Here is an 11269-nt window from a genome sequence, read left to right as displayed (position 1 = left end):
CAACATGGAAGAATGTCCAAAAAATAGCATCATCAACAAGGAAGAATTGTTTGTTGCAACCAATAACATCATCAACCAACAGGGATTACTGAGCAAATTTGAGCATCTTGGAGTAAAAGAGAATGTGGAAGAATTGTTGCAACCAACAACCAAAACACAAAACGGATTTTGACTACGTAATCAACTATACAAACAATTAAAGCCAACCAGCCGCATCTTGGCCTAATTTTTCTCGACCCGTCGAGAATGCTCTCCCAGAACTAGGTTCGCCAAGAGTGACCGACGCTAATGACTGGGAAGCCCAGGCTCTGGCACTCATTGCACCTTCCTGCAGATGATGCCGCTCGCATGGATGCAACCTACTGCCTTCCCGCTTTGCTTGTTCAGTGTATGCCTGGAAATAGTTCCAGAGATTCCTCACGCTCGCATATCGCATCTGCCTCCTCCAAGCTCGCTGAAAACATGCATTAAGTCTCGGAAAAAGGAAGTCAAGCAGCCTCATCAGCAGGAAACCACTAGCAAGTGCCAAATAACCATCCTGCTGCAGCAGTTTCTCTGGTGATCTTGCCCATGAGAATGGGCAGTTTTCCTGCATGTCTTTGAGCTCAGTATCATCTGGCGGATCCATAACATTATCCAGGAAGACCAGTTTCGGTGATGGACCGACACCTGACACGATGAACAGATTATGATAAATATAACATGTTCCAAGGCAAAGAAAGCCTCATGTTAAACTTCTTTAATTTTCAATCTTCATTGCAGATTGACCAGAACGGTAGAGTCCTATGCACAAAACAAGAGAGTCCAGGCTGGTTATGCTCAATGAATAAATGCTATGTAACTTGAGCTTACTATTTATTGATTGTGAACAACTCTATTGAAGGTATTTTTGTTACTCGGCAAAAGTGCTTAATATCATAAGTTTATTTTTGAAAATGACTATTGTTTTGAACCATCAAGTGAATAGTTCTAAGGAAGTCGGGAACATAACTAAGCCGTGAGAAGTCTTGTAGGACAGTTTTGCAATCCAGAGATAAAAGGGCACTTAAAAAAGGGCATCTAATCAAAAGAAAAATGCAAAATACCTGTTACATGATTGTAAAAAGCAACTAGAGAATTTCTGGTTCGTGAACCGTGATATTGCACCCTCATAGTTGAATTTAGAAGAAAAGGGTTGGAAAACCATGCACTCCATATCTTGAGAGTATGCTGCAATTCACAAGTTCCAGATGTCAATATCAGTACATGCATATATTTGAGGAATCTTGTCATTTGAACAAACATTGTTCTGTACCTTGGCCTGATAACAGATTCTTCAAATGCAAAATGACGGATGGTTGGAAATAATTTAGACAAGATCTGGAAATTTGGGTGACAAATTTTAGAGAAAGGACACCAGGATGCATAAAAGAGCAGGGCCACATAGTCCTCCCTGTTCTTTTGCACCATACTCGATGCCTTCTGCAAAGTAGCTTCATCTCCCTACACACATGGTAAAGAAAAAAAAATGTCTCAGAAAAATTAAGAAAAGCAAATTGATATGATTTAGAGGTTCTTCTGTCAGTCAACAAGAATATAATCTAGATGTGACAAGGTCTCAAAACAAGAAAGGCCCCTTGAACTAACCCTGATTGATCAAGACTAATGGACCAATTGAAACACTACCATAGAAGAGCAAGAAGCAGATACAAGTGCACAAAATCACATGAACAAAGAGAGCAGAAAACAGAAAGGCCATAGAAGAACCACTAATCCACAAAGCATAGGTCAACAGCAGCATCAAGCAACAATCAAGAGCAAATAACAATGCCATACGGTAAACATTAACTCTAAATTGACGAGCAGATTATACTGCAAAGGCACAAATTTCAGAAACATCCAAGTGCCGTCTCTATTCAGGGTTATATCATACTTGGTGTCCTCTCATTCTGGACTCTATATCTTCTAGGCATCTAATATAAGTTTTGGCTCATCAGTTTTCATGCTATCTTCCTACGAATAGTTTCAGAAATGAGAAAACAAATGAAGTTATGAGCATACTCTCTTACAATTTATATATCATGAAACGGGAACTCTTCTGCCATTGATTAAGATATTCCTTTTCCAGCTGTTATTCTGCTTAGTCTAGATGGTCTTATGCTATTAGAGGCTTGAATAAACAAAGTTACCATAAAGGACAGAGAACTACGGTTCGAGGGACATGCATATCCATGCAAGGAACTACATGGATGCCAAATGGATAAAAATGCCATATTGAATTAAGATGTCAATGCACCGTTTTGTCCTATCTCACATCGTCCAGAGCTCGGTAGTTTGTCACAAGCATGAAAAAATATTCTTTACAGAACCCGTTGTGAGGCTGTTATGGTCATATGCCCATCAATTTGGCCTATGCTACGTCTTTTAGTTCAAGAACAATGGTTTCCCTCCAAGGATTCTGGTGCAGGATATACAATTAAAGCAGCATGGCTTCCAATAAAATTAATATCTATCACTGCACCTTGTAACAGTCCTATTCTAATGTTCTATGTGTGCTATGTCAAACCTCAAGGACAATCTCCTCATCTATCTTTAACAAAAATGAAAATTTTCAACCGCCCATTTATACCATTAGTATATGTTCCCTTAATTTAGATTAATCAAGTCAAGACAGATAGAACAAATCTATTTTGGTCAAACCAACTACCCAATTGTCTATAATTTCGTTGTTCTAAAGAAAAAGAACAAAAATGAGGATTATGAACCAGATTCCATGAAGATTTTGCTTGTTTTGTCTTTTAATAGCTGCCACCAGTGAGTCAGTATCATCTCCTATCCTTGGTGTCAGGCAATTGTTAACCTGAACATGTTTGATTTGGTCTCGATGTGGTGAACATAAGTCAATTTCAGTCGACAACCATGCTTGGTTTTGATCTCATTACATCAAATATTACAAGTGCTATGGAGGGACAAGCCAACCCAAATCGTCTGATACCTCAAAAGCAACTATTTTGCGATTTCTACTGTTTGCAACCAATACGGAAAGGTTCCCCACAAGCAAGATCGATTGAGTTCAGGACCGCTATAATCATAATAACACGAAAAAATCTTCCAAAAGGAGCGTCTTTTATCAAGAAACTACAACTTAAAAGAGGGGAAATGTGCAATATATAGAAAAGGAACAGAACCAGAGATCCCAAGAAGTGGTAGGGGAGCACCTCAACGACGCCGATCTGATAAGTACCGAGAGGCAGCGTAGAATCCGAATCCCAGCAAGAGTCCGGCCGACCCAGGATCGTGTCTACGACGGAGGGCCTGGGGCAGGCCGGCGAGCCCGCCGCCACGGCAACAAAGGCGACCAGGAAAACCAGCGCGGCGCGCCGAGGCTTTCCCTCCATGATTCGGTTCGGCGAACTGGAGAGGCAGCGGGAGAAACTAGCACGGGGCGGACTCCTCGTCCACGGCGATGGCCTGCCCCCCTCTTTTCTCCCCTTTCTCTCTTCACCCTTCTCTCGCTCCTCCTCTCCATGCTTCCAACGCGGATAAGCGGACGCGGGTTCGCGTGGGACGAGACCGCAACCGTCCGATGCTTCGGATCGGACGGCGTACGACCATAGAAGACGCGGCGAGCGGGGCCCACAGCGGATAAGGTACCGTTCGGGGTTCGCTCCGGACCGCGCCGGCGTTCCCAGTTCGCTGCCCGGCGCGACACGGCAGGAGATTCCAACACCTTCACCGGTTGATGATCTCACAAACGCCACGAGGGTTTGAGAGCAGACCATTGTGGCGGCCAATCGCAGGAGTCCAAAAGAGCTACATTTTGTTGTGTCTGCCTCAGCTCACTTCACAGGACATTGGATGACTCGGTTTGCAAGATACATACCGAGCACTGCCAAGAACAAAATGGCTGTTCATCAGGAAAGAGGGAAAATATAACCATCAGTACACTGTAGATGACAAAATATTATGAATAATAAGAAATCACTGTTTGCAGAAGAGTATTACAGACCACATGTACAAGAAGAAAGATCTATTTTTGCTAAAAGAATCTTCTTAACAAAGAAGAGAATTTGCCCACAGTATGATAACCTTGTCCCATATGCTTCATGGCAATGTCACAGCTTTCTTATCTCTGAAGAATTTTGATATGGCAATCAATCACATACCCCATGGGGATGAAGCATTACTGATTCAAACTTTTCTAATTCTTCTCCAGTAAGTATTGGTTGCATAACCATTATGTATATATAATGTCTGATTCTAAGCTGCACTCTGGAAATTGTTGAGTTATTGTTCTTCCTTGAAGAAAGACTTGTGACAAAGTAAGAGGTGCTGATTTGTGGTGGTACTTTCAAGCTCAGATTTGGGAGATCCAAAGATAGGGGCAGTATCGCGGAGTGTCACCAAACCCTGCATGTGGACCAGCAAGTATCATTAAGACATTGACATATCTAAGTAGCTGAAACTGTTATGAACAAGATGCATAAATCATAATCTTACAGTTCCATACATTTGTTGCTAGTTGCAGAATTATGAGAATCAAAGTATCTTAATATGTCTAGACGACTCAAATGGAGATATTTAAAAATCTTTAAATGAGTACGATCGAAATTGACAAAGTAAACATATTGTTTCGGTATGTATATCTAGCAGGGAGGTATTTGACAACCACAGAGAGAACAATGCAGTATGATATAGAAAAGGAAAATTGTCTCCGACAGGCAAATCATATATGTTTGTAATGCCAAAAGCTCACAAATCCTCCATTGTTTAGGTCAAAAATTTTGGTGAGATTGAGACTGTTTCTGCAGCAAGAGATGCTCTTAGATGCACATGAAAACAGAAGTGCCATGCTCGTCAATATGAAGTCTTGAAACACCAACATGAACATGCCCCAGGTAATCTTTGTTGCATCTTTATGCTCCTTTTTCATTAATCTCTCTTTTTCAGAACATGACCAACTGGCTTTCTCATCTTCAAGTAAAAGTTCCTACACATATTCTACAGCATATACAAAAGCATGTCTGAATTAAGTCAAGAATTTGAGACACTATAAATCTAGATATGTATACGTTCGTTTTTTTTTATTTCTTCTGAATGAACTCAAAGACATGAACTGAGTCTCCAGTGGTTAATATTAGATTAAGTTTCCCATGTTCTGTAGCTGTTTAATGCTGTAAGCACATCAGAGACTGAACTTTAATTGACATAAACTTCAACTGTTCAGATATAATCTACTGTAAATCTCCGTAACATTCCATATCAATCGTGATAAACAGTAATCACATGTAGGCTTCTGAATCTATATTTGCTCATCTTTATATCATGCATATTATTCTACTAAACATAATCGGCAGCTGATCTACAGTCCAGCACAATATCTATACACTTTTGTATCATATCTTCATCTGTCATGAAGAGAAACCATTATAATTTGTCTGAATTGAAGTCCCTGTTTAATCTCATCAATTTGCTACAAGTTCAGGTGCAGTACTGCCATCTTCTTCCATTTTCATTGATCCACCATGAAGTCCTTGTTCCCTCTTCATTTCTTGGTCAATTTCCATTCCCATACCCCATTACTTACAAGCATATAGCAATTTGTATATCGGTCAGCAAATCCAGTCCAGCATTGAGTTCAGCCACATACACTCCAAGATTGAGTTCCAACTGCTATGCATAAGAAAGCCACTGATAGAAGGATGAGAGGGATTTCACTTTGATGGCATCAACCGGCCAAGAAGCTCCTCGTCTTCTCGATGAAATCTTCAGCAAATGTGGCAGGGCCACTGTTGAGAAGATTAGGCCTAATGATCCACAAAAGGATGGTTCCAATCAGCAATACCCCATGCAAACTCTGTTCATTGATCTCTTGTCAACACTGTGAGGTTTCCAAAGCAGATGCAAAATAACTCAAGCCACTTTTTGGATGTTTAGCCACTACTTTCATCCATTATCTTCTTGCCAAAGGCTTAAGCTCATTGAAGTTATTGGATTTCCTTTGATTAACCTCCCAAAGGTTTAAGTGCACCAAAGTTATTGGATTTCCATTGATATGGTTGAATAGCATAACAAGAGATCCCACTGCATATATCCAAGGAAAAAAACTAAGAGAATCCTGGACCTTGGTTTCATATGATCAGATGCATTGAGGATCAAACCAGATGATTTCAGTGTGCAGCTAACTCCATCTCATATTAGGGGAAGAGGTCATCAAGATCTTTTTGTTCAAAGCTCAGATGTATGTCTTTCATTCCATAAAATCCAATCTATGGTGGTGTCAATATACACATTTGTTAAGAAGCACGATCTACGACAAGGAGCACCAATTATAACATAGAATTATATACAATGCATGATTTCATCTATAAAAGGTTTGGTTTTTGTTGATATTGGACATCTAGTAGTTTGCTAGATGTTGAATGAATTGTTATTGTATATTGCAGTGAAAATGAATATAAGAAATTGTGAAAATAGAAAATAGTAGCAAAAAGTAATATGTAGCATTCCCAGGAAAGCATATAAGAATCCAAGAATTTTCATAAAATCAAATTACAGTTGCTTTGAGTATTACTGAGCTGCACAAAAATCAAAAGAGAGATGCTTTGATTGATCTTATAGACGCATTGCCACTGGAATGAAGAAGACAAAACATGCTTTCCTCGTAACCAAGAGCTTTTCCTATGGATTCCCATGATAGGCACAGAAAATTAAGAGAATGCAACCTTTTTCTTTTAACTTTCTATATATTTTCTATGGCCTCTTTCCCTCTTCTATGAAGACCGGACCATTTCTGTACTTAAAAGAGAAAGCTGAACACCTCCCCTGTTCTCTATCTATTCATACTGATAAATGAACCAGACAGGCTGCACCAAATGAAAAACTGAGAAGTGGACTTCTGATCTGTCCAATTTACCAATTGCTTCAAAAATGATAAAACAATCAGAATAAACTGGGTTCAATCTATCAGTTTCCTGTGCATCAAAAGAACCAATCGGTCCAGTCAGAGCAGACTGGTTTTGAAGTGATTGTAAAACAATGAAAAAATTTTTAGTCCTCTTTATATTAGTCATCATGGATAATCCTATCTTTAGATTGTTAACAATATGAAAAAAAAAAATGAAAGAGATCCTGCAATCTTGGAATCAAAATCATAAATTATCTTATGCCTTGATAAAATTATAACTCAAGATGTTTAAAATGATCCCATATTTTTTGGTATATTTTATATTCTTATATAGTTGTATTTTCTTAAAAAAATATTTTTGAACATGTGGTCTCAATTGATTGATTTATCATCCGAACGGTAGTACTGTGACATGAGATTTAGCAAGATCGCAGTAGAGTGAAATGAGAAAGAGAAGCCAATTGACATATCTAATGCATAAAGGATGAGTTTGTTGGATCAAAGCCACGAAGACAGTTTAAACTGATACTAGCATGCAGAACTAGATGGCTTACATCACAAGTTCACCGGAAGTATCTAAGATGGCCAAACTCTGATCAGATTTTTGTTTTTTCTCTCCCCAATTGCTGGAGAACCTTATGCAGAAAATAATACGTCACTCTAGAGCAATGATGGAGCTATTTTTGAAGAAGAAACAACACACAGTGTGGAAAATTATCTTAATGCCAAGTCACAAACTGCTAATGACCTAATTCGGTTGGTCAACCTTCAGAGATTTCCTCTCATAAATCCTATGTTCTCTAAAGTCTAAACAACTAAAATAGCAAACATGTTCTGATCAAGACCTCTGTGGATCAGTGCCTGCCAAATGTCTTACTACATAAGTTGAGTTTTAGTTCGTGATGATCCTCCCATGCATACAAACTAAGAGCTGAGAATTGAATATCCCAAAAAGGTCTAGTAATGACTAAGTTGTCCAATATATCTGTTTGATGGATGAAAAGTCTTCTGTCACAGCTATTTATTCTCTATCTTGATTAATCATATAAATCTTTAGTTGCAGTATATTTGCTTTAAATTAAGAAGCACCATATGAAGTAGTAAATAGGCAAAGCAAATTTGTCCACATAGCACAGACCAAATGAAATGAATATATGAAAAAAAAAAGTGACTTCCATATTAATGAAAAATGGTCAACTACAGAAATAGATTTTTCTTTCATCTGAATGACAATTTGATGACTGGAGACTGATCATCAAGATGCATTTTGTACATCCAGTAAAATGAATGCAAAATCATTTCATCAATGGCATGACTCCAACCAAACCTAAACACAAATGGTGATCATCTTGATGGATGCCCAGGAGGGATTGCACATCTACCGACTTATAAACCGAAGATAAGAAATTACTAGAAATGGTAAGAGTTGATACAAATTACCAAGTTTAGGCATAAAAATAATTGAATGCAGTTCCCATGCTTCAGTTTGTAGACTTATGCACTGCTCTGCTAGTTGACTGAGATTATTTGAATTAATGACCAAATCTGTTCTTCTGCCCCATCCAAACAACTTCTTGAGCACGATGTTCCTCTTCCCCGGATCAACCCAGATCAAGTGTTCAAGATAGCTGCTCTTGCAACTCTAATGTTGGCTAACAAAAAATCTCCAACACTGCACAAGTGATTCCGCCCTACTAGTTTTGTGCCAAAGCTATGATTTAACATGGTCAGTCCATTGTCATCTCCATCAATTTCAGCCGAGTCCAAATCATTTTTCTTTGGAATCAAACTACAAAGGAAAAGAGAGACAGAAGCCATTTTTTTCACCAGTCCCCACCCACAACAAAGAAGTAGAGTCAGGCCCTGAATAACATGGATCACAAAGAACTGAAAAACTAGCAAGAGAGAGGGTCTGGAATACAAAAGAGGTAATCCAAATACGAAGTATCCTCCCTAACATCTACCTTCTCCTACTGGCATCGTGGACCTCCTCCTTGTGGCCCTGGCCATGTTGGTTGCTTCCCTGAAACCACTGAGCAAAGCTCCGTGCATTGTTGCCGGGTACCGCCTGTTTGTTGCCTCACCAGCAAAGAAGACCCTCCCATCCCCCACACTCTCAGCTAAAATGTCATAGTCATCGCCAGAAGAACCAACAGCGACATAAGAATACGATCCATATGTAAACCTATCTGACCCCCATCTGGTGCAAATCACCTGAAGGGGCTCGGGGACCTCAATTCCCTTAGGAGCAAAGATACCTTTCAGAACTTCCAGTACCCTTTCAACATGCTTAATTGGAGACGTGGTCTCAAACTTAATTGCAGCCTCCCCTGCAACGAGAGCGACGAGAAGTGGTCCACCGGAGACTGAGGAATAACTATAGAACAGAAAGAATTCACCACGATTGCTTGGATCCTCCGTCAGGTGCCCAAAAGTGTCAATCCCACCACCCCAAAAATCATGGGGAAACAACATCAGAACCTTGTTAAGCAATCCAAAACCCAATCTTTTGATTGCCTCCCGCTTCTCCTTGGGTAATTCAGGCACAAACTCGATACAGCCCTTCTTGAGCACACCAAGTGGTACAGTGCATAGTGCCATGTCGCCACGAAAAACTTGTCCATCGGCATACACCATCACCCCGTCACATCCATACTGAATTCGGGTGACTCTCCTTCCATAGAAGATGGGAATGTTCTCTGCGAGGGCCCGAACGAAGCGTGCATTGCCACCAGGAATGAAGCAGTGATCGCCACCCATTTCATACGGGTCATCCTGGTCCCAATACACCATGGAGAGGTCCGCGAGGAGGGCAGCATTGGCATACTCGAGGTTGGCAAGGTGCCAGTCAAGCAGCATCCTTTCCTCCGAGGAGTCAGCAAAGCCGTAAGCTTTGCGGAAGGCCTCGAGGGCAGTCCCAAGAGAGAGGTCCACGGACTTGAGCTCATCGGTGACAGCCTGGCGGAACTTGCAGACCTTGTCGAGGAGCTGGTTGAAGGCTGCCTCGAGACGCGCATCGATGACGCGGTCCACTGGCCGGCCGTCAGGGAGGTAGAGAGGGCACAAGTCCCGAATCTTGTGGAGGGGAAAGCCAAGCTGGCGAGCGAGAACGCCAAGAGGGTTGCCATTGATACCGGTGAGCACGCTGCCGCCGAGGTCAGCAGTTGCAACTACGGCGGGAGTGGTCGACGAGGCGCAAGATTCCATCTTTTTGGTAAAAACACGGCCGCCTGGGCGGCGGCGGCCCTCCAAGATGGCGACCTTGAAGCCAAGAGAGAGAAGGTGACGAGCGGCAGCCAGGCCAGCGAGGCCCGCGCCGACGACCAGGACGGAGGGGGCAGGAAGGGACGGCGGGTGGCGCGGAGGGGCCGTAATGATGGCTGGGGCGAGACCGAAGTTGATGAAGCCGTGATCGAGGAGGAAGGCGTAGGCAGCGGAGACAAGGGCGCGGTGCTCGGACCGGATGGACTCCATGGCGTGGGCCTCGGTGATCCACACCGAGGCGTTGGAGCGCCATCGGGCGAGGATGTGGTTCCGGACGACGATATAGTTGGACTGGGCGACGCCACCCAGGACGGGGACCACGTTGGCTTCTATCTCCTCCTCAGTCAGGGAATCGACCGGAAACCCGACGGCCATGGCGATGAGGGCCTCGACGTCGAGCTCGCGGGCGAGGCGGAGGGAGGACGAGGGAGGGCGGCCGCGGCCGCGGCGCCGTGGGGCGGCGTCGTTGACCTGCATCTGGATCAGCTCGTCGATGAGCTTCTCACTGTAGACGACGGATGCGGAGCGAGCGGTCGTGGGCCGGAGGACACGGAGGCAGGCGGTGGGGATCATCTCGGGGAACTGCTTGTCGCGGCGGCGCCGCTTGCGACCGGAGGCCGCGCCCGCGCCCTGGGGAGGGGTGTCGCCGCCACCGCTTCCGGGCAAGGGAGCGGTGGTCCGGGGGCCGTCGACGGGAGGGGTAATTTCGGAATCCTCAGCCGGAAGAGGGGAAGGGGAAGGGGTATTGTGGGAAGACGCCATGGCTGGGGCATTATCGGAATCGGGTTCCTCCATGGCGCTCTCTCTCTCTCTCTCTCTCGGTGGCCGTTGCGGGCGGTGAGGAAGTGGGTAGAAGATAGAGGGGATTTAAGTTGGGAGGCCCGCGCCGCAGGTTTCGATCTCGCGATGTCGTGCGGAAAACCCAATCGCTATAATGGCCACGAAACCATCACTTCAACTCAATTACCCAATCACATACCTGCTTTGTCAACTCGGGTCTGACTTGCAAATCTATTGGTCCGCCACACACACTTATCCTCCTCCAAATTGAAAAAAAAAAGAAAAATAATAATAATTGAAAAAATATAAATAACTCTCATTTGTCTTTAGTTCAATAAA

At 42.9% G+C, this 11269-nt stretch overlaps 1 pseudogene across 1 annotated transcript; it reads right to left on the bottom strand.

Moving 5' to 3' along the window:
* Positions 1–3933: 3933 nt before the first annotated feature.
* LOC135585679 (lysine-specific histone demethylase 1 homolog 1-like) lies at positions 3934–11042 on the bottom strand (annotated as a pseudogene). The gene is made up of 2 exons (XR_010479406.1): positions 8327–11042; positions 3934–4389 (listed from the first exon to the last, which is right to left on the bottom strand). The product of XR_010479406.1 is annotated as a lysine-specific histone demethylase 1 homolog 1-like (transcript).
* Between the last annotated feature and the right edge of the window lie 227 nt (positions 11043–11269).

The sequence above is a fragment of the Musa acuminata genome, chromosome BXJ1-9 (genome assembly GCF_036884655.1).
Source record: "Musa acuminata AAA Group cultivar baxijiao chromosome BXJ1-9, Cavendish_Baxijiao_AAA, whole genome shotgun sequence".
NCBI lineage: Eukaryota > Viridiplantae > Streptophyta > Magnoliopsida > Zingiberales > Musaceae > Musa > Musa acuminata.
The sequence above is the reverse complement of the archived record's forward strand: the minus strand, read 5'-3'. Positions and strand labels throughout refer to the sequence as shown.